The sequence below is a fragment of the Barbus barbus genome (assembly GCF_936440315.1).
Source record: "Barbus barbus genome assembly, chromosome: 29".
Taxonomy (NCBI): Eukaryota; Metazoa; Chordata; class Actinopteri; order Cypriniformes; family Cyprinidae; genus Barbus; species Barbus barbus.
The window spans coordinates 15,674,959-15,696,077 of record NC_136757.1 but is presented as its reverse complement, the minus strand read 5'-3'; the positions used below and the strand labels follow the sequence as shown (position 1 = coordinate 15,696,077).

General features: G+C 38.1%; 1 protein-coding gene across 1 annotated transcript in view; it reads left to right on the top strand.

The window, feature by feature from the left end:
* Positions 1-21,119, top strand: part of kcnd3 (potassium voltage-gated channel, Shal-related subfamily, member 3) — a gene marked incomplete at its 3' end in the record, with an annotated part of 99,566 nt that overhangs the window by 53,623 nt on the left and 24,824 nt on the right. The gene's annotated exons all lie outside the window — the stretch shown is intronic.

Genomic DNA, 21,119 nt, shown 5'->3' with positions numbered 1-21,119 from the left:
ACAGCCAGGTCCCGAGTCGGGACGCATGATCGTACCGGAGGCCTCAGCCTCAGCGCACCGGAGGAAACGTGTAACTAGGGGGTGTCTGCCCACTGACTGGCCACCGCTAAGGGCGTGGTACAAAGAGATAACTGCCACGTAGACCTTAACAGTGGAGTGGGTTAACCCTGCGGAGAAGCGGGCCTGCAGGAACTCCAGAACTGCGCGAATCGGGCAGTTGACTGGGTCGAGCTGGCGGTCTCCGCACCAAGAAGTGAAAGCTTCCACTTCCAGTCGTACAGTTTCCTCGTGGAGGGAGCTCTGGATTGGAGGAGGGTCTCGACAACCTCGGTTGACGGACCGGAAACTATGAGTTGTGCCCCCTCAGAGGCCATACCCACAGCTTCCCCCAGCAGCCGCCTGAATTTCGAGAGCGCGCATACCATCTGCCCTCAAAGATTCCACCCGCGATCTCAACACCTCGGTGGAGATCGGGGGAAACTGAAGGCTCTTGTGGCTCCTCACACTGGGGCGAGAGAGGCGGCGAAACCTCGTCAACGCTCGTCACATCCCTTTTCCTCGGAGGACGCAGCGTCAAGCCCTCGTCTCGGGGGGAAGAGTACCGCTTCCGAACCACGAGAAGGGGCGCCAGATCTGGTGGATACGGGAGAAGATAGTTTCTTTTCTCTTCTCTTCTATATGCCCGCCAGCCAGCTATATGCCCGATTTGTTTTGATCCATTTGCGAGCTGTGCGAGCGCAGCCACCGCTCTATCTTTCTTTTGCACAAAAGCGGGGCCGACAGCGCGTGGAGAGCTCGCTTTCCTTCTATATAAATTGGGGCGACAGAAGCGGCGAAACCTCATCAACGCTCGTCACGTCAACCTCCTCGGAGGAAGACAGACGAAGCGTTGAGCCCTCGTCTCGGGGGGAAGAGACCGCTTCCGAATCGCGAGACGGGGCGCCAGATCTGACGGATACGGGAGGAGATAGGGACATTCCCGTCTCACTCTCGTTCGCCAAATCAGCCTGTGAGTCCCACGAGCACAGCCGCCGCTCTGCCTAGGCAAAAGCGGGGCCAGCACCACGCGGGGAGCTCACAAAGACTCTCTTCTCGAAGAGAGCCCTCCGAGTGCGGAGTGTGCGCAGCGAGAGCCGCTCACAATGCGGGCAGTCAGCTCCCTCGAGAGCCGCTGCCTCGCGCTCCGCACTCAGGTAGACCACGCACAGATCATGTGTGTCCCCGCTCATAATGCTTTTTTTTTTTTCATAACGCAGGCAGTGGACTAGCACACAATCTGAAACGCGATCTAGGATCGCCCCCTGTTTTGGTCTTGGCTTTAGGGATGTCTAATTTCTTTTCAGGACATACAACACTAAATAAGACTCACAAACAGATATGGACTGACAACACACAGAGCGCTTGCTGAATGACAAAAAGCTGACGCGGGCTCTGCCTCACGTGCTTATATACTTCCTGGTCGTGACGTCACTCCGCCCGTGACGCCTCGCCCTTCTATCGGACTAGGTGTAGACGATATTCAGAGTGTCGGTTACGCTGATGGCGTTCCCCTAGCGTCTTCCGACGCAGCTCGACGTTCCTGGAAGGGAACTTTACTTACTATTAATAAGCAGCAAATTAGGAGTTTATTGAGGTATATGGCATAGTTAATAATGAATGTGTGTTCTCTATTGTAAAGTATTATCCTAGTATTTAAATAAAAGGCCACTTAAGTGTACTTATAAATAGTATACATTTTCACTGCATTTCATAACACACTTACAGTTTTTCTCGATTGCTAAAACACTATAACCAGGCTTTTGAACTAAAATTTCAAAACCATAACGCTATTTTTCAAAAAGCACACCCATTTTGCTGAACTATAAACACTATTCTCTGCTTTGAGCCATGAGTCAGATTTAGTGCTGTAAAACTCTACACACAAATCCCTACATTTCTCAGTGCTTACACCATGTGATCATTTAGAAAGCACTAGCATTCAATTTTGTTCACTCAAGTCTGCACAGTTTGAGCTCAGTTAGCAAAAAATTACCCAAGTGGAAACACTAGGAGTCAAAATTTATCACACATCTATCTGAATCTTCGATGGATAGATAAAGGGCCAAAGCCGTGGGGTTTTTTTTGTTTGTTTCTTTTTTCCCAGTGGCTTTGGTGCATTTCTCAAATCAGAAATGAAATTCTCAAAACTACTTGTTCAACCTCCACATCATCTAGTCACTTGTGCACACCATAAAATGTTTCTCATTCTTTTGAACAAGTTGGGATTGCTTTGGTACATTCAAGCAACTGATTATGTACATTTCTCAGTGGTTTCCTACATTATCAGTTGCTATTGTCATGTTGTTCAAAATGTGGAGTTCTCTGTGCTATAGTCTTATCCCTCAAAACCTCAAGTCATTAGTTCATCGTATAAGTCATTACCATAAATGCAAAATGGTTGTTATCATAAACTGCCAAGCATATTTTCTACATATTTCTATTAGACTTTTACTGTAATAAATTTGGCATGAATTCTTCAAGTGAATCTTGACTTTCAATAATGAAGAGAATATAGATCAACCAATGACAAACCATTGAACCATTTTTCTCTGAAATAGCTCAAAGGTCCATCTCATGAACCTTCAATTGGAAAGCATATATAGAAAGAGGACAACACAAGACTTACAAATTCTGATAGTGGACTTTCTCATTTTTATTTTCGCCTTGGTGCACATATTTATTTTTCTATTCTATTCACAATGATGTTGTAATGTTTTTTGTTTTTTTTTGGTCAGACCACTAGTAAAAGTGTAACTGTGAATCATATCAAGTCTTTTTCAATAAATATCCCACATACAGTAATGTGTACATTTGTACTTTTGAAAGGATATATGGCATACATAAGAAGTGCAGCCTTCTGGATTTCAGTACAGTTACTGTCATCCAAACTGTTGCCATAGTTTACATCAGGTAATACTAACAGAGTGCACTGCTATATTGACAACATGACTAAGTATTTTGCCTATCTTGTTTGTGAACAATGACACAAGGACATCGGGCATGCGAGATGATTTTACCCCTGCTGCCTGGCCAGGGCCAGTATAGCCTGTGATGTTGAAGGTTCTTTGGCCTGTCCCAGACCAAAGATGGGATACTGGGGCAGAATAATTATTTTTGTTGTTTGCTGTTTGTTTGTACTCTACAGTACATTAAATTGACACTTATTACCGGTTTTTGTAGTATTGTTTTGAATTCATCTCATCAGTGTGTAAAACTGTGTTGTAGTGTGTGTGTTTTTGACTGTTTGTGTGTCATGTCTGAGAGCAAAGTTTGGTTTTTCAGCAAGATAGAGTTGTTTTGAGTGGAGAGTTTCATTTTGACCTGAATACAGGAAGTTTGGGGAATTGAGTTAGAAGTTATGGATTCGTTGTTTACTGTTTTGAGAATACGAGGCATAGTTTCAAGAAATGTGTTTAAGCAATCGAGAAACAGTGAACAGTGCACTTTTGAACGGTGCACTTTTTAATGATGTCAAATTAAAAGTTTTTACTTTATATAAAAAGAATTTAAAAGGTCCTTTAATAATTTTTGTGCTTTAAAAATAGTTGTTTTAATGTGTTGACAAACATGCTAAAAGACATGTACTATAAAGTGGTTGATTATCATTTTAACTGTAGTGTGCTAATTTATATTACATTTAGAGTCAATATATTTCAAATGTACTAAACTGCAACTGCATCATTACATACAATTACAATATATATAAAAGCATGATATGCAAGTTTCAATAGAAACAACATCAAAGTGTATTTTAGTAACCACAAATACTTGTCTGTACATTCTGCAGTGCACTTAAACCATAATTTACCAAGACTGCAAATGTAATTATGTAATAACATATAATGATATACTTACTGTACAGTAAGTCCTACTTAAGTGGGTCATAAGCAAACTCTAAAGTACAGATAATTGCATTTAATATAAATTTAAGCTATAATAACATTTAATTTAATTTCAAATAACATGCAATTAGGTGTCCAAAAAAGTACATTCAGTTCACAAATATATTCTATTCAAGAATATGAATTCCATAATAAGTGGTGCCACTACATGGTGCGTGACTCTGTGTTCTTGGCAGCTATTGCCATGTTTATGTTGGTATGCAAGTCATGTTGTGCAAGACTAACAACACTCACTAGTGACACCCTATGTGAACCAGCACAAATAAATATTAATATTGTAAGCAAATGATGACAGTAAACCTTTGAGAACAGTAAAGCAGCAGTGTATACTGAAAAGTTCATCTATGCATCCTCAATAATGCATGTGATAAAAACAAAAGATTGTCAGAGACTCTCTTTTTCCCTGTATGAACACACGCACACACACACACACACACACATAGACACTCAACTTTCAAAACTGAGAATGATGATGTAATCTCTGCCGAAACACATCTCGCACCCCTTCAAAAGCTCAGAACACACACACCTGTTTTACACCTGTAGACTCTCAAATCTCTAACAAACGTGTTCTTCATTACGCAGTTCTCACATGCGTATCTCTAATTTAAGTAATGTCTTGAGGAAAGGTGCGTTTTACTGTAATCTTCTGATCTAATAGAAAGTGAAAAACTTTTGGTACCGCAAATAAGAAGAAAAATCCAACAGAAACGCACTAACAGGCTAGAAACTGAAACTGTGAAATTCTCTCTCCCGTAGTGATTATCCTGACTTAAACCCTCCACCATAAGCGTGCGTGTGCGCATGTGAGCTCATGTTCACAGTCGTGTGTTTTTGGCTACTGTAAGATTTATTTCAGTTCAGGTTCTGTACTTTGGTCCTCCCACACACACACACACACTCCATTCATACAGCTAAAACAGGAAAATGCAGGGTCGCTCCAATGTTTTCATCTACTGGATTAATATTGAGCCATAGGCCATGATTTCCTGCAGCCACACACATTACTAGAGTGGTACGGCACTAAAAATAAAAAATAATCATACACGCCACAGAACAGCTCAGAGTTAAAGCCAAATTGAGAGAGAAAGGGAGATATGGATAAATAAAAAGGGTCAAAAAAGAAAAGTCAGTGCGCTCTAATCGAGATGAAAGAGCTGAGTGCTCAATCTGAAACTTACTTTACTTTACTTTCATGCAAAATGCGTGGCAGAAACAGTCAGAAAGAAAGAAACAGGTTAGACAGAGAGCAGAGGTAATAGTGGTGATACTAATTAAAATAAATCAGAGAAAGTTCAGAATCTCTATTAGCCTTATATTGCTCTCTATTAACCTATATACTTGTCTGTCAGAGCTACACGATCTCAGTTGTATGCATAGGTACAGTATTTGCATGTTAAGTGTTTTATTAGCACACATACATTTTTATACGTTTAGATAAATACTGAAACATACAGTGCCAAGGTATTAAAAGCATTCATTCAATGCTGCTAACACATTTGCCTAATTTAACATTATAACGATTTATTCTGTTCTGTATGATTGGCAAATAAGCTGACAACACACAGAAATCAGTAAATGAGGGCATTTACATTTGGTTCATTTGGTCATAAAATGAAGTAAAGAATACATTTAGCCTTGGTTCACTTAGTGTTCACACTGTCATTTTTAACAACAAACCTAAAGATATTAAACAAAAGGCAAAAGGGTAATATATTTATATTATAATATATATTGTTTGGAACTGGACCAAGACCCACCTTGTCAGGTCCAATGGTTTGGTGAACACCAAGGTTCAGAAGGCAACATTTACATTTATTCAAATAAATCAAACTAACAGAGCAATCACACCAAACCTGAGTGAAACTCATGACTTCACTTTTATTAGTCCATTTGGATTTCATTTAGAAATGAATTTGGTCCTTTCTCGGGCAAGATTTCTCTGTCACTGATAAATGAGAGTCCCGCTGTTCACTGTTACGGTCACAAACGTGTCACTTTTAAACCTAAATATTCATAAGGATTTACGTATAAATAGCCATAAATGTACTAAATGGAGGCAACTTTTCTAAAACTTAACAGTTACTTTTTTAACTATGCAAAATAGAAAAATTCCCTTTGTGAAGATTTATATACCCACACTGCATGCATAATCTCAAAGAGTGCATGCACAATTTGTTTTCTAAACATAAATGTTTCTTCCTTTAATGTTATTTCTTTTCATGCTTGTGAATACATTTATATGTACTTTATTTATTCAATTATTTCTTCTGTTTAATTCATAGATTACGCTACAGTGCTTTCCACTGCTGTGGTTTAACAGTCAAACAAATAAAGCAGCTTTGGACTTGAAAAAGACTTAACCTGTGAACTAGAAAGAGAAGGATAGCATTCTCTGAATGTGAATGTGTTTGTGTGTGTGTACCATCAGAGTAACATTTCTTGAAAACAGAGTTGCAGATAAACAGGTCTGCAGAATGCCCATCACATAATGAAATTGCTACATGTTGTTTACTAACATTTTGACTGATTTAACAGTTCAGTTGCCAAGAAATGTGCAATTGTTTTTTTAAAGCAAAATAGATTACCTTTACCTATTAAAAAGGTCTTACTGACATAAAGCTGAACTGAAATTAAGCTTTAAAAAGTCATATTTATAAAAAAGATTAAATAAATCAAAAAATGACCATTATATATTACCATTGAAATTCTAAATCATAATTTTTTATATAAAATACTACAGTAAATTAAATTAAATATTATATACATGAAATGTTACATTAACTCTTTTGAACAATATAGCCTATATATTAGACTATATTTATTAACTATTTGGATTTCCATGCACAGATTATGTCTGAGGATTACAGAATCAGAGCACAACAATAAAAAACAAAAACAAAGGAGCAACAAAGAGCTAAAATACAGGAGCAGAACATAAAGAATAAAAAAGCAAAATAACAAACAGCAAGATTGATGAATGGTTCAGAAGTGGGAGTCTGCTCACAGAAAGAGAGAGAGAAAGAGTGCTGAAAGGTCATGGCTTCCAACAGAGAGACAGAGAGAAAGACTGTAACCTGTTGGATTCAGTTTTAGTGCTGTGCTGTCTTACATTCTGCAGACAGACAGTTAATCTTCTTTAGGTTTTCTGTTTCATTCTGAGCTTATACATTTGGACTCTGGGCTTGTGTTGGATCTGTCATCTCTTCCTGTTAGGATTCTTGTCCATGTCCCAGTCTGTTATCCAAGCATCTCTCCCTCACCCTCTGTCTCTCTCTCACATTCTCTTTCTTTTTTTAATGCACATTTCTTCTTGTTTTTGTTTGCTATTTTGTATTTAATGCCTCAGTGTTTATCTTGTACACAGTAATAAATAATAATAACTTATGTCTTGAATACACTTGGCTACATATTAAATTTATATAAAAAAAAAATTATAATAAAAAAAAGGAATTTTAACCATAAACAAATTATATGTATACACACAAAAAATACTATATATAACATATAACAATATGTACAAGTATGCAAATAATAACACATAAACCTATTGACAAAGGGTCTAGTGGTCCTCTTTATAATTATAGGCTAATTTTTCTATGGTATTATACAATTATGTTTTTCTGCCTGTTGGTTCTTGCCACACCAACTTTAATATGATAGCTAAAAATCGATTTTTATATCCAATCTATCTATCGTATCAAAATCAGTGTGGCAAGGTTTAGTAAGACTTGTAGGAAAGTCGAAAACGAGACCAGAAATTGTATGATGACATAATGACTTGTGTCTAAAGATGAAAACGACAATCAGCATTTATGACAGTTTTGCATGATAAACTGTAACCTCAAACATGAAGATGATTGAATTTAGGCCGCGCATACCTGTATGAAAACTTGAACTATTTTCAGATTCAGAGCGTTCATGCCCTATGCAGATAACCTCCTGCTGCTAAACCACTCCAGCAAGGGTCAGATTTATCACAACGAATCCGCTCTCAGACTGTTAATCTCCAGTCTAATCAGAAGATCACTGAGAAAGCTTTTACCCATAATTCATCGGTGGTCGGCAAGCAGATTTTTTCATGAAAATCCTGGAAAACAGCTTCCGCTGCTCCTTTTCAGCTGCTGGGTTAATAAGGACAGGTTCTATCAGATTCCCTTAATGTCCCGATGCGTCTCGGCTCTGCGGGCCTGTGCAAATCTGGTCCGCTGCCAGGCCCGTCTGGGTTCTCTAAAGCCCTCGACTGAATTAGCCAACACATTTCAGTTAAATGTCAGCAGTAATCTATTCTAAGCCAACTGAAATCGCCTCATAGAAATATCACCTGGATGCAGCTGCTCACAAAATATAAAAAAGAATTAAAACAGAGTAAAATTGTTTGTTTTTTTGAAGACAATTGAAATGGCTAGTATTTTGAGTTTCCAGCTGCTGATAATGTGCTTTGCTTTCAGACCGTTTTCCTCTTGAATTTTCAAGCAAGAAACATTAAACTTCCTCTGCTCCAAACACATCAGTAAAAGACCAGCGAGATGTGGAGTTTTGACACACATTTGTCTCGTTTCTCTGTAAAAAGCCAAATCTGATCAGTGTTTTAGTTCCCACCTGGGCCTCATGAACCTTAAGAGCTGCTAGTTTTATCTTCAGACTCTCACTTCAATGTCATTACATTGCACAGGAACGTTCTGCTCTTTGTTCCGCATGTTAATGGATCTCTCAAAAGAAGGTTGAGAGGAGAGAGAGAGAGAGCGAGAGAGATGAGGAAGAAAGAGATAAATAGAAAGAGGAAATGGCAAAGTTATTTACAGCTGCTGGTATTGACTCCCTGTCACTAGATTTCCAACGGCTTGACATAAAGCGAACGTGCTGAAAGTGTTGCTGGACTCTTCTTTTTTTCCCTTTCCTCTCACCTTTCACCATAAAATAAGCTTTGTTTATCCAGGGCTGCTCTATAGCACTATAGGAGGACATTAAGGGGGGGATTCTATGAATGAACTGAACCCACTAATAGTGTTGTTCATTTGCACATGCTATATTTGATGTTTTAATACATGATTCACATGAATTATATGCAGATGACTTAATTTGGTGCAGCAACCAGTACAGATAGCACTAGCTTCTGGGTTATGGTTGGTAAGATATAAGAGCAAAATTCTGTTTGTTGGGGCACAAAATCTCAACAAAAAAGTATCATTAAAGGAATATCTTTTTTTAAAATTTAAACCAATTTGAGTTATTATTATTTATATATTTATTATATTATATTTATTTATTAAAACTGGGGTAGCCTGTTTTAATAAGTACAAATATAATTCTTAATATTTCTCAATTAAGATTAAAAATGCACAAAGGTGACACACCCCAGCATGTTACAACTTCAGGATGACCCCAGTATATTTTTGTGTTATGTTAAAGTGAAGGATTTACTAAAAAAAATTGAAAACACTCAGCAATTGCTAGTAAATTTCACAAATAATAACAAAGAAATGTCAAGTAACCCCTAGTGAAAAATAATATAGTATTTATATATATATATACATTTATTTTATGCTAAGTATACTACAAATACATACAATCCTCAACAATAGTGACATTAAAACACATTTTAAGCTCTGTGCATTGTGCACAAGTAGTACTCCAAATAAAGTTTAATTATAATTTTTAAATAAGTAAGTCTCAAGCAATATGCCAGTTAATATATTTATAGATTTGAACTATACTTAGTATGACATAAATGTATTTTAAATATATTATGTCTTTACTAGGGACACACTGAATTAGATTTTAAATTTTAAGTATAAAGACTGAAATAATATTTTCTTGTAAGACTTACTGAAATAATCTGTTTATTATTATTATTATTTACAACTTAAAAAAATATTTTTTACAGCTAAAAGTGGAGTTTGAGTTTCATTTAGATGCTAGTGAACAAAATACCAGAAAAAAAAATGTTAACTATAGCACTTTTCTAAAGAAAACCGACTTAAAATTGCTCTCTCATCCTCATCTTTTGATGTTTTCTGTTCTCAGAGAAGACAGTGGCTAAATTATTTACTGCTCACTGCACTTTCCATAGACGGTCAATATCCAGACAGAAAGAAAGCGAGAAAGAGAAGACACACTGACACCTGTCTGAATGCACCACACCAGGACAGACACAGAGACAGGACAAACACACTCACACATTCAGTCTCTTGGGTTTCAAGTCGTGATACTAAAATGTTTTGACAGCAGATTGCTGTTTAATTACAGAGCTGTCCTCTCAATACCTGTCTACAGTCAGGTTGTGTGTATTTTTGTGTTTTCCATCTAAATATTTTATAGTTTGTTAAGGGCTCAGACTGGCAGTAATTAGAATGTGTGCTTATTACATTATGGGTCAGGTTTGGTTAGATTTTGCTGTATTTGGCTGAGTAGTGGTTTGGGCTGGTTCGCCAATATATTAGATTTCTCTAATACATAAAATAAGTAAGCTTGACCAAACTTAAGGGGAAAAGAGTTTATTGAAGAAAGTCGTGTAGCATAGCCGTCTTCTAGATCTCAACCCAAGGTACTGTCTGTGTGAGCAGACTTTATACCTGGAAACAAAAGTCCCTCAAACAAAAGACAGATGCTCTTAGGACCTCCTACTGGAGGCCTTACAATAGGCAGGAAGCATGATCCATCCTGGGTATGGATCATTTCATTGTATGGCCATTTGGCTCACACCTTTAGACCAAATGTTGATTACTGGGGCACAGTTGCAATGTAACACATCAGATGGACTAATGAAGCAGAGCGGGATTTACAAGCCTGCTTCCACCTCACTGATTGGACTGTTTTTGAAGCTGTTGCAAAGATCTGGACGAGCTCACAGAGACTTTAACATCATATATCAGTTTCTGTGAGGATATGTGCGTTCCTACCAGGTCTTATTTAAACTACAACCAGTGTTGGGGAAAGTTACTTTTAAAAGTAATGCATTACAATATTGCGTTACTCCCTAAAAAAGTAACTAATTACGTTACTTAGCTACTTTTTATGGAAAGTAATGTGTTACGGTACTTTTGCTTTACTTTTTAAATATGAGCAGGGCTTGATTGTTTTTAATACAAGAAGTTCTAATCATAGCAAATGTAAAAGCCCTTTCACACCAAAAAGTGTAATGAATAAACCTCAGACTGAAAGAAAAGTAAATTCACGTCTGTAAAGTAGAACGCAGGAGAAGAGGGTTCAACACTCTTCAGCAACAAAAAAAAAAAACAATGAAGCATAATTGTTAGTTTATATAAAGTCATTTTTGCTTATTAGTATGGTTGAACTGAATCATCAAAGGTCAGAAGCAAAGACATTGGTTAATAAAATGGGATTAGATACATTTGTGTTGTTTAACATATTTAATTATTGCAGGTTTGCATCATATTCTGAGTTTGCATTTCACTGTTTTAATTAATTTTGATGAATTCTAAATCTGTTTTTTGCGAGTGGGATGAATTCATGCACATTCACATTTAGTCTAGAACTACAGTAACCGCATGTTCACACAGTCAATAAATGGGAAAAAAGTAACTGCCATTACTTTTTTGAAAAAGTAACTCAGATATTTTCTTGTAAATTAAAAAGTAATGCATTACTTTACTAGTTACTTGAAAAAAGTAATATTATTACGTAACTTACCCCAACGTTACCCCAACACTGCCTACAACAATGACAAACCATGGTTCACTGCAAACCTCAGACAGCTCCGTCAGGCCAAAGAAGATGCTCGCAGGAATGGGGAGAGATTCTTGTATAAACAAGCCAAATACACACTGGAAAATGAGATCAGAGTGGCAAAGAGGAAAACTGGAAAGATAAGGAACCAGTTCTCTTCCAGTAATCCTGCTTCAGTGTGGAAAGGTCTGAAAGACATCAATTACAAGACACCATCCCATCTTCACACAGATCTTCAACAGATCACTGGAGCTGTGCAAAGTCCCCTCATGATTCAAACGCTCCACCATCATCTCCGTCCCAAAGAAACCCAACATTATTGTCTTATAATTTGGCTTATCTGAAGGAGATCACTGGACCCTTACTGGATCCCCTGCAGTTTGCCTACAGAGCAAACAGGTCTGTGGATGATGCAGTCAACTTGGGACTGCACTACATCCTGCAGCATCTGGACAGACCAGGGACTTATGTGAGGATCCTGTTTGTAGACTTCATCTCCGCTTTTAACACCATCATCCCATAACTCATCCAGCCCAAATTAACTCAGCTATCTGTCCCCACCTCTGTCTGTCAGTGGATCAACAGCTTCCTGACAGACAGGCAGCAGCTAGTAAAGCATGAAAAATTTTCATCCAGCACCCGTACGATCAGCACTGGAGCTCCTCAGGGCTGTGTTGTCTCCCCACTGCTCTTCTCCCTCTACACCTAAGACTGCACATCTAAAGACCCCTCTGTCAAGCTCCTGAAGTTTGCAGATGACACCACAGTCATTGGCCTCATTCAGGATGGTGACAAGTCTGATACAGACAAGAGGTTAAGGAGCTGGCTGTCTGGTGTAGTCTTAACAACCTGGAGCTCAACACACTCAAAACAGTGGAGATGATCGTGGACTTCAGGAGAAACCCCCCTGCTCTCCCCTCACTCACCATCATGAACAGCACTGTGACTGCAGTGGAGTCATTCAGATTCCTGGGCACCACCATCACTCAGGACCTGAAGTGGGACATTCACATAGATTCCATTGTGAAAAAGGCCCAGCAGAGGTTGCACTTCCTTCGCCAGCTGAGAAAGTTCAACCTGCCACAGGAGCTGCTGAAACAGTTCTACTCCGCCATCATTGAATCTGTCCTCTGCACGTCAATAACTATCTGGTTCAGCTCAGCTACCAAATCTGACCTCAGAAGACTACAGAGGGTAGTCCGGACTGCTGAGTGAATCATTGGTATAACCCTCCCCACTCTCCAAGAACTGTACTTATCCAGAGTGAGTTTAATAAAGAGACTAAATTATGGCTTAATTTAAAAAAAAAAATGTTTCCGTTGGGCTACTATAGCTGTAATGTAAAAAAAATAAAACTATTTGCAAAAATAATTAGCTTAATATGAAAAAAAAAACATCAATGAAAGTCCCTACCGTGATATAACAACAAATGCATTAGTGTCAGTTTTTTCTTCGGCACTCACATTGTCTTAATAGAACACAGCAGATGAGATCAACCTCTGAACTAGTACAGTGTGAAGATCTGTAGTCAATGATAGAGGACTGATGGAACGCTAATGGCACTAGACATTTTTCATATTTTCATATTACACTTGACTTAAAACACAAATCTGTCAGTGTGACATCCCACCCAGTCATCAGAATCCACAGTTCTTATCTGTTACAGATGTACTATAATTTCTAAGGCACTAGTGTCATCAAACAAACTGCAGATATAATGACCATTTCAAACAGCTTTCCTCAGGATTTTTGCAATGTTAAAATACCAGAGGTAGACAATGTAAAGAATTTCATGTATACAGTAATCTTGTATACACTACCATTGTTCACATTCATTGTTAGTTCAATGCTAATGCAATTAAGTAATGTTAATGAATGGGACTTTTCTGTAATGTATTACTTATGATTGTATGTATATTCCCAAATAGCATCAGTGAACTGTGTTTGCATTTGACGTCTCAGTTCTGTGCTCTGCTGGGCTTCTGAAGGTCAGTTTTATGAGGGAGGAGATTTTTTTGAACACACAGGAGAGTGGCTCCTCGCCCTGCTCTGATCCTGCTGTGGCCTCTACGCCACAGGTGTGGCTGCTCTTTGTTGCATTATTAAAAGCCACATTCATGCTCCTTCTTTCTCTTTCTTTCTTCCTGTCTCTCTCTCTATCAGTCGAGATCACAAACCGGGACATCAATGAACAGAGGGCAGAGAGGGGGAAAAGTGGAGGTGTTTGTGTGCTCAAGAGACTCCTTGTCCCATTGATTAGCTTTCAGTCACACACAAGCCTGGAAGAGGAATTGGAACAGAAAAAATAACATTGTGAATTATCTTTAAAAGGGTGAACAGAGACGGATTTTCTCTCCCTTCATCACATACTCGCAGGGTCTCATACATGAAACGTGGTTATTGGTGATTAGTGTGAGAAACCAGGGTTTAACTGGTTCCCATTGTCACTTCACAGTCAAACATCATGAAGATGTCAACTATTTTGTTATTTTAACTTGACTGTGAAGTTCTACATCATCTACACTATTTTTATTATTAGATACTTTTATTAGGGGTTTTGTTTTTGTTTTTTGGATTGACATAAGTATGGAAGCCCATTTCCACCACTGAATAAAACAGTTCTGACTTTTTACTCTCAATTGCAAGTTCTTGTTCAATTCTGACTTTTTTCTCAGAATTGAGATTCTGGCCTTTTTTCTTAAAATTGCATGATATAAAAAAATTTTTTAGATAAAAACTGAATTCGCAAATGCAATAGTAAATTATAAAGTCCAGTTCTGGGGCACTTTTAAAATGTAAAAATGTCACTTAGTGCCATTTTGCACATTATTGCTGTTGACAGCACAGTTAAATAAAACTGTAAATAGCAGCAAACAGCCTTTCACTTGACTGAAAAGTGAATTTTTGAGGCATTCATGTCACTAAAATGCAGACACCAGTAAGTTGGCTGCATGGACATTCTCAAGTCGAGTTTGTTTTAAATAAATCCTAAGATGTACGTCGGAAATGGTGTATACACCCTTCACAGCCCTTTTTTATGTGTCCTCAATGTTACAGTACTTCATGAAGCCCCATGATTCATCTAGATCAACACCTTCCACTTAATGTAGTCAATATACAAGTTGAAAGAAAAAAAAACACACGTATGGAGACAGTTCTTCCCGAGCGAAGGAAACCCAGGGAGTAGGCTGACTAGAGGTGAGCTGAAAGACAGAAAGACAGACAGACTTGGATAAGAAAAGGAGAAAGACAGACACAGATAAAGGTGCCAGCTTGTGGTGAAGTTGGAACGTTTTTCGTTCCGATCGATGAGAATCCATTAACGGGGCATCTGCTGTACCTTTGACTACTTAAAACACACACCACACACGTGCAGACGAACGCCTGTGGACACAGACACATCAAAGTAAGAATGAGTGAATGATACAGGCCATCATTGATTACAGATGATGGTCTGCGTAATAAGACGAATGAGCAGGTTTCAGCTGAGGTCCCTGCTGTTTAAGTCACCATGGAGACACGTACTGATTGGCCCCGGTGTTTGAGACCCTGGGTATCGGAGTCATGGTAATGATTCAAGATGTCAAGAGAAATTGTCTTTAAGGAAAACGGGAGACGGAGAGCGTTCCTCTGCCCCCGTTTCCTTCACGGTTAATGTCTCAAGCAGAGGTAGAAGATCAAAGAGAGAGACAAATGTTTCTAATATACTGCCGCTGAGAGCATAACACAGCAGTCTTCCTTCAGTCTTCTTCTGTCACCTTGGCAACTAATTGCATTGTTAAAAATTAGCATATTCAAATTCACCAACTGTATTATGCCACATTGAGAGGCTACGACACTATGTAAGTGGGATATGTATCTTGCAGTACACCACCAAAAGGCACCTCTCCTCTACAAACTCCCTTTATGGAGCGCATAAAAGGCCATTCCTCAAACATCCTGGTTCGAGGTTTGAAGTTAAAGGTGCTCCAAGTACCTTTTTCCTCATTAAGACAGTCTGATGCAAAAAGAAATGAATAGTACTCTTTTGAAAACTTTCAAGATAGATCTACCATGAGCTCCAATGTTTAGCGATAGTAAAGTAGATTCTGCAGAAGCAGGAATACTATCATTAATTAGAAGTATTTAAACATTTTTGTTAATTAAAAATTTAAGCAGAAATAAAAAAAAATATATATATATATTAGATGAAAAATGTAAACAAAAATTAGAAATGTTGCCTTGGCAGCTAATTGAAATAAGTGGAAGCACTAAAATTATTAATTGGAAATAGAATAAAAAAAATTAAGAAAAGCTCAAATTTAAATAAAATAATATATTTTTTTAAAAAGACAGAAAATGACAATAGCACAGAACACTAAAAATTACCCTAGCATTAAAATGAGAAATAAAAATTATAAAAGCTAATTCTATATGAAAAGTAATAATAAAAATAATGAAAGCTATTTCCGAATAATAATTAAAATTATAAGTGACGCCAAAGACTAGCAGCTACTGTCCTTCCCATAAATCATTGTGATTCATGTCCGTTTCTCTACTCTTTCAAACAACATATTTACTTGTATATATTTACACATTTTGCAATAAGTTTCAGATATATTGTATTTTATACTATGACTTGGGGTCAATAGTTTTGTATTATGCCATTGGTTGTTTACCCTTTTTTTCGATTACATCTTTCGCAATGCTCCATAGAATACATAATTCACAGCCTCAAAAAAGACTAAGTGCACAGAACTGTACCTTTCTCAGATTTTCAAATACTTTTTTGCTTAAAATCAAAGTTTGCAATGTTGTGATTCATCCCAGAGTTGGTTGGTTTGGTTCACAGCTCAGAATTCTGGACCTGAAAGGTCTATTTAAACCCCCTGTGGAGAAAATGAATGGAAAATACTTCCTGAACCAAGCATTGGTCTGTGTTCTGTCTTAGCCTTGCAAACAGTGTTTCCTTTAGGAAACACTAGTTTCTAGTTTCTTCATGTTCTCGGCTCATTTTGAATACTGTTCGACACAGGAACAGGACAACTGCGGTGCTAAAACCTTCCACCATGACATCATCAGCCATCATCAGCGATTTTGGATCATGTTATTGAGACCCAGTGTTAGTTCCATTGAGCCTGCCAGTTTTTCAAATATGCATGAAGGTGCACAATGTCGTAAAATGGCCAACCCTGCTGTGAATAAGTGCAATCTGACTGACTGCTGATAAGACACTGGCAGATGACAGGTGGCTGTCATCACCAATTACATGCCAGTTTAAGAGTGCTGAAATCTGCTGAGAAACAAAAAGAAGCATCGGGTGTGCGCCAGTGCGCTAACTTCATATCTGTGGCAGTAACTGAAGCTGCTTTGATTAGGATCGATGACTGTCTGTGGTTTCATTAAAAGCCAATCAGTAAATTCGATCACTGGCTTAGGGCCGGGTGATGCTGCGCTCCTGCCTGGGTCAAAGATCAATTAGCACTGCACATCGCTCTAGTGATTCCTATGTTAACCCACATCTCCATTCTGACTGGCCCGAAAATGCGTGTCCTCGGATATTAGCTTCCTTTCCGGCGTTAGCTGAGACCTGCGTGTGTAACCGATCCCTTGCCAAAAAGAAACGGCGCGGGTTCAGAGGGCAGCATTATTTAGCTGAGTGAAAGAAGACGGATGAATTAGTCATGATACTGCAGATCGGGACTCTGACGCAACTGCATTTGATAAGACACAGGTGCTGCTGTCAGGAGAGGGTGTGGTAGCTTTGACTGGATTGACCATTGGAGATGAGTATTGATGATATGGGTGAGGTTCTAACCTCAGACCTGGAATGGGACTGAAGATGACAAAAACGAAGGAGAATATGCGCATTTTCAGGCATGCATACAGTAAAGAAGAAACAATTATCACAAATTGTTAGTAAATTTCACAATAAAAATTACAAAGAAAAAGCAAGCAATGCAATTAAATGTTCAATTTTGAGGAAGAAAAACTGAAATAGCTAGTATTGTCTTGTAAACGTACTCCAATAACATTTATATATTTATAGTTGTTGTTGGTTTTTTGGGGGGGGGTTTTATAAAATAACATCAAACATCCTTATTTTTTCCTTTAAGTTTTTTAACAAAACTTTAAAGCTGGAGCTGGATAATAACAATTTTTGAATTTAGAATTTTTGTTTTAGAATTAATGAGCTCTGCATCATCGACACTTAGCTGAATAACGACACTATTGCCTTCTGTAGAGCTACTTATTGTGGAATTAAGCTTTGGTCATTCTGTCAAATCAACCAAATTTTAGGGTGTGTTTACACCTGCTTATTTGGTTCGATTGAATCAAACTCAAGTTCATTTCCCCCCTTGCTGCAGATCTTTTGGGCAGGTGTGAATACAGCAATCGCACTTGGGTGCGGACCAAACAACCGTACCGAGACCCAGCTGAAGAGGTGGTCTCAGTCCGCTTACAAACAAACTCTGGTACGGTTGAATAGATGAACCGTACCCCATTTGCACCAGCAGGAACCAGTTGCTAGTTCAGAGCCAGTGCTATTGCCAGTTCTTAGTTGGTTCGACTGGCGAGCCCTTTAAGAACCGGTTGCTTTTCCACAGGCTAGAGAGCCAATACAGAGCCAGGTCTTACATCACTGAATAAGTGTCATGTTTCGTTTCACTAGCGCGGCCATAGCAGCGCCAAACACAACAGACTTGTTCGAGGTGCATCGGCGATACAACATACTAAAGCACTTTGAGAGCGATCCAAAAGCATAAAGAGCCATCTGCTTTCCAGTCGCTCCCGCAGCACCCCGATGCCTCGCACCGACCGGTCCACGCAGCACCGATCCATCTTGAACAAGCCTAAACAAACTATCAACAATGCAGACGTTGCTTGCTATTGGTGTTCATGGCTTAGCGAACCTAAATCGGCATCCAAACACGGCGAATCCAACGTGTTCATGTTTAGCTGCTATTTCAAATATGGCGGTCCAAAGTTTCTGTCGTCTTGTTGGTCACGGTAACCCTGCCCCCAGCCCCTGTCGCAGGCGGTTCTTCCTTCTAGTCCAGCAATGTTTTGGTGCTACTTACGAACCGCTTTTTTCCTGGTTCGGAGTTTGTGCTTTGGGTGTCGAAAGACAAAGAACCGGTTTGAAATTAGGCTCTGGCTCTGAACCAGCAATGAAACTGCCTTGGTGGAAAAGGGGTATGAGTGGATGACATTAAGCACACGTGTAGTTTTGTTTACAGTTTCTGTTTCACTTGCAAAAACGGCAGTGTGAAAGCAAACCGCACCAAATCAATATTGTATTTGGGCCGGACCAAAGCAAGTGAACTAGTGGGCTTTCCTTGTGTGAATACACCCTTAGAAACTTCCCCGGCTCAAATTTCTGATTTTGTTAATATCTTTCTAAAGAAATATAAACATGTATAGTGAGGAAAGCCAAAATATTAAATGTCATGGATGTGTATTTACTGAGTAAACCACTATTTTGAGGAGGGGGGGTCAAAATAACTATTTTCACCTGAGATTCAGAGCCAAATTACACGGTGGTAAAAATTACTTCAGAAAGATATAACAGTTTACTCCTGGAGCCATATTTAGATCCCAATATCTCTGGAACTGAACCATACAGGGCCTTAAAAATAAAGATGTCAAAAGGAAAGTTTATTAAGACCCAATATGTAAAAGGACTTTATCCTTATACGTAATACTTCTTGAGTTACCGGCATGCAAACTTTGGAGAAAAAACGTGAAAAAAATTAATTCCAAAATAATGGACTACTTAGTAGATATTAATCCACAACATTTCATATTTTGGCTTTCCTCACTATGTTTATCTTTCTTAAGAAAAAAATTATAACAAAATCCAAAAGTTGAGCTGGGGACCTCTGGTTGAGTTGACACAGAATGACCCACTTGCTTTTTTAAAAATTATTATTGAAATAAACTTAATCAACACTGAACTAACTTGAGCTGAAAAATGTCAGTATTATCTTCTGTAGAGCTGCTTGATAGTTGAACTGAGTTTGCTTCATAACTAATTAACTTTGCAATAATCACAATGTTACTGAACAAAAATGAACCAACACTAACTAAACTGAGCTAAATAATGACACTACAGTCTGTTTAGAGCTGATTTACAGCTGAAATTGTATTTATTTCAGCATTAATAATGTTATTTTCTAGTTTAATGTGTGAAGCTTCTTAAACAATCTGTATTGTATAACGCACCATATAAATAAATGTGATTTGACTTAAAATGAGAAAAAAAATTAAAATAAAAGCAATATAATATAATATGAAAAATAAATAAATAGATATTTTTACTTGGAAATAAGGAAAAATACTGATAAATAAGATACAGGGTTGAGTAACAGGTCAAAGTTTCATGCGGAATGTGTATTCAGCTGTGAACAGGTGGGGTTTTTTCTCATGCTGTATTGCAGACGTTTTCCATCTTCCAGGATGTCACATCTGGAATAGATTGAGAGTGTTTATGTGTGTATTTGTGTAATGGGGTGAATAAAAACTGGTGTGGTAGGTCTCCTCGACTGAGGACAGAGAAGGAAGAAAAATCGCGTCTGGAGCACGGTGGTGGAGGAGGAGTGGCCTAGTTTCTTCAGCAACCTACTTACAAACTTCAAAACTTAAGCAGGCGGTGGAATTCAGATGAGCTGATGAATCCTTTAGGAATGTTTGTGGCTGAATTTATGCCAAATGTTAGAGTGTGTATATGTGTGCACTTCTGAAATGAAGCCAATCGCCCAAGAAACTGACACTTTACTAGATCTGAGCAGGTGGCAAGTGTAAATTTCTGGTGTGTGAGCTACCTTAGGGTTTAGATCCCTTTAGCCAGAGTATCAACATGATGAGTCTGTCAGGCCTGAGCCCAAACTTTCAGTTAATACTGAGCACTGACAGAATTCTATATCTGTGCAGGGATTTTATAAACTTTCTGACGCCAAGGATCCGCAAACATGGTCCCCTTGTAAGGGACCCCTTCCTAAAATATAAAAGCAGGTACTTATTTTTTCACACAGTATAAAACTTTATATATGAAAGTATTAAGCATATTATTATAAAGACAACATGTTGATGTTAAATTATCGGCTTTGAAGAGAAGGATTTTTAATTCACTAAATACACAATTACACAAATACACAACAATCTATAATATATATATATATATATATATATATATATATATATATATAGTATCTCACAAAAATGAGTACACCCCTCACATTTCGGCAACCATTTTAGTATCTCTTCTCAAGGGAAAATACTATAGAAATGAAACTTGGATATATTTTAAATTAGTCAATGTACAACTTGTATAGCAGTTTAGATTTACTGTCCTCTGACATACTCAACATACAGCCATTATTGTCAAAAAAACCTGGCAACAAAAGTGAGTACACCCTAAGTGATAACAGCTATACGTCGTTTAACCATGCAAAGCCACATATCCTATTCATCATGTTCATGGTTTTGTCTGCTTGACAGGACTATAAA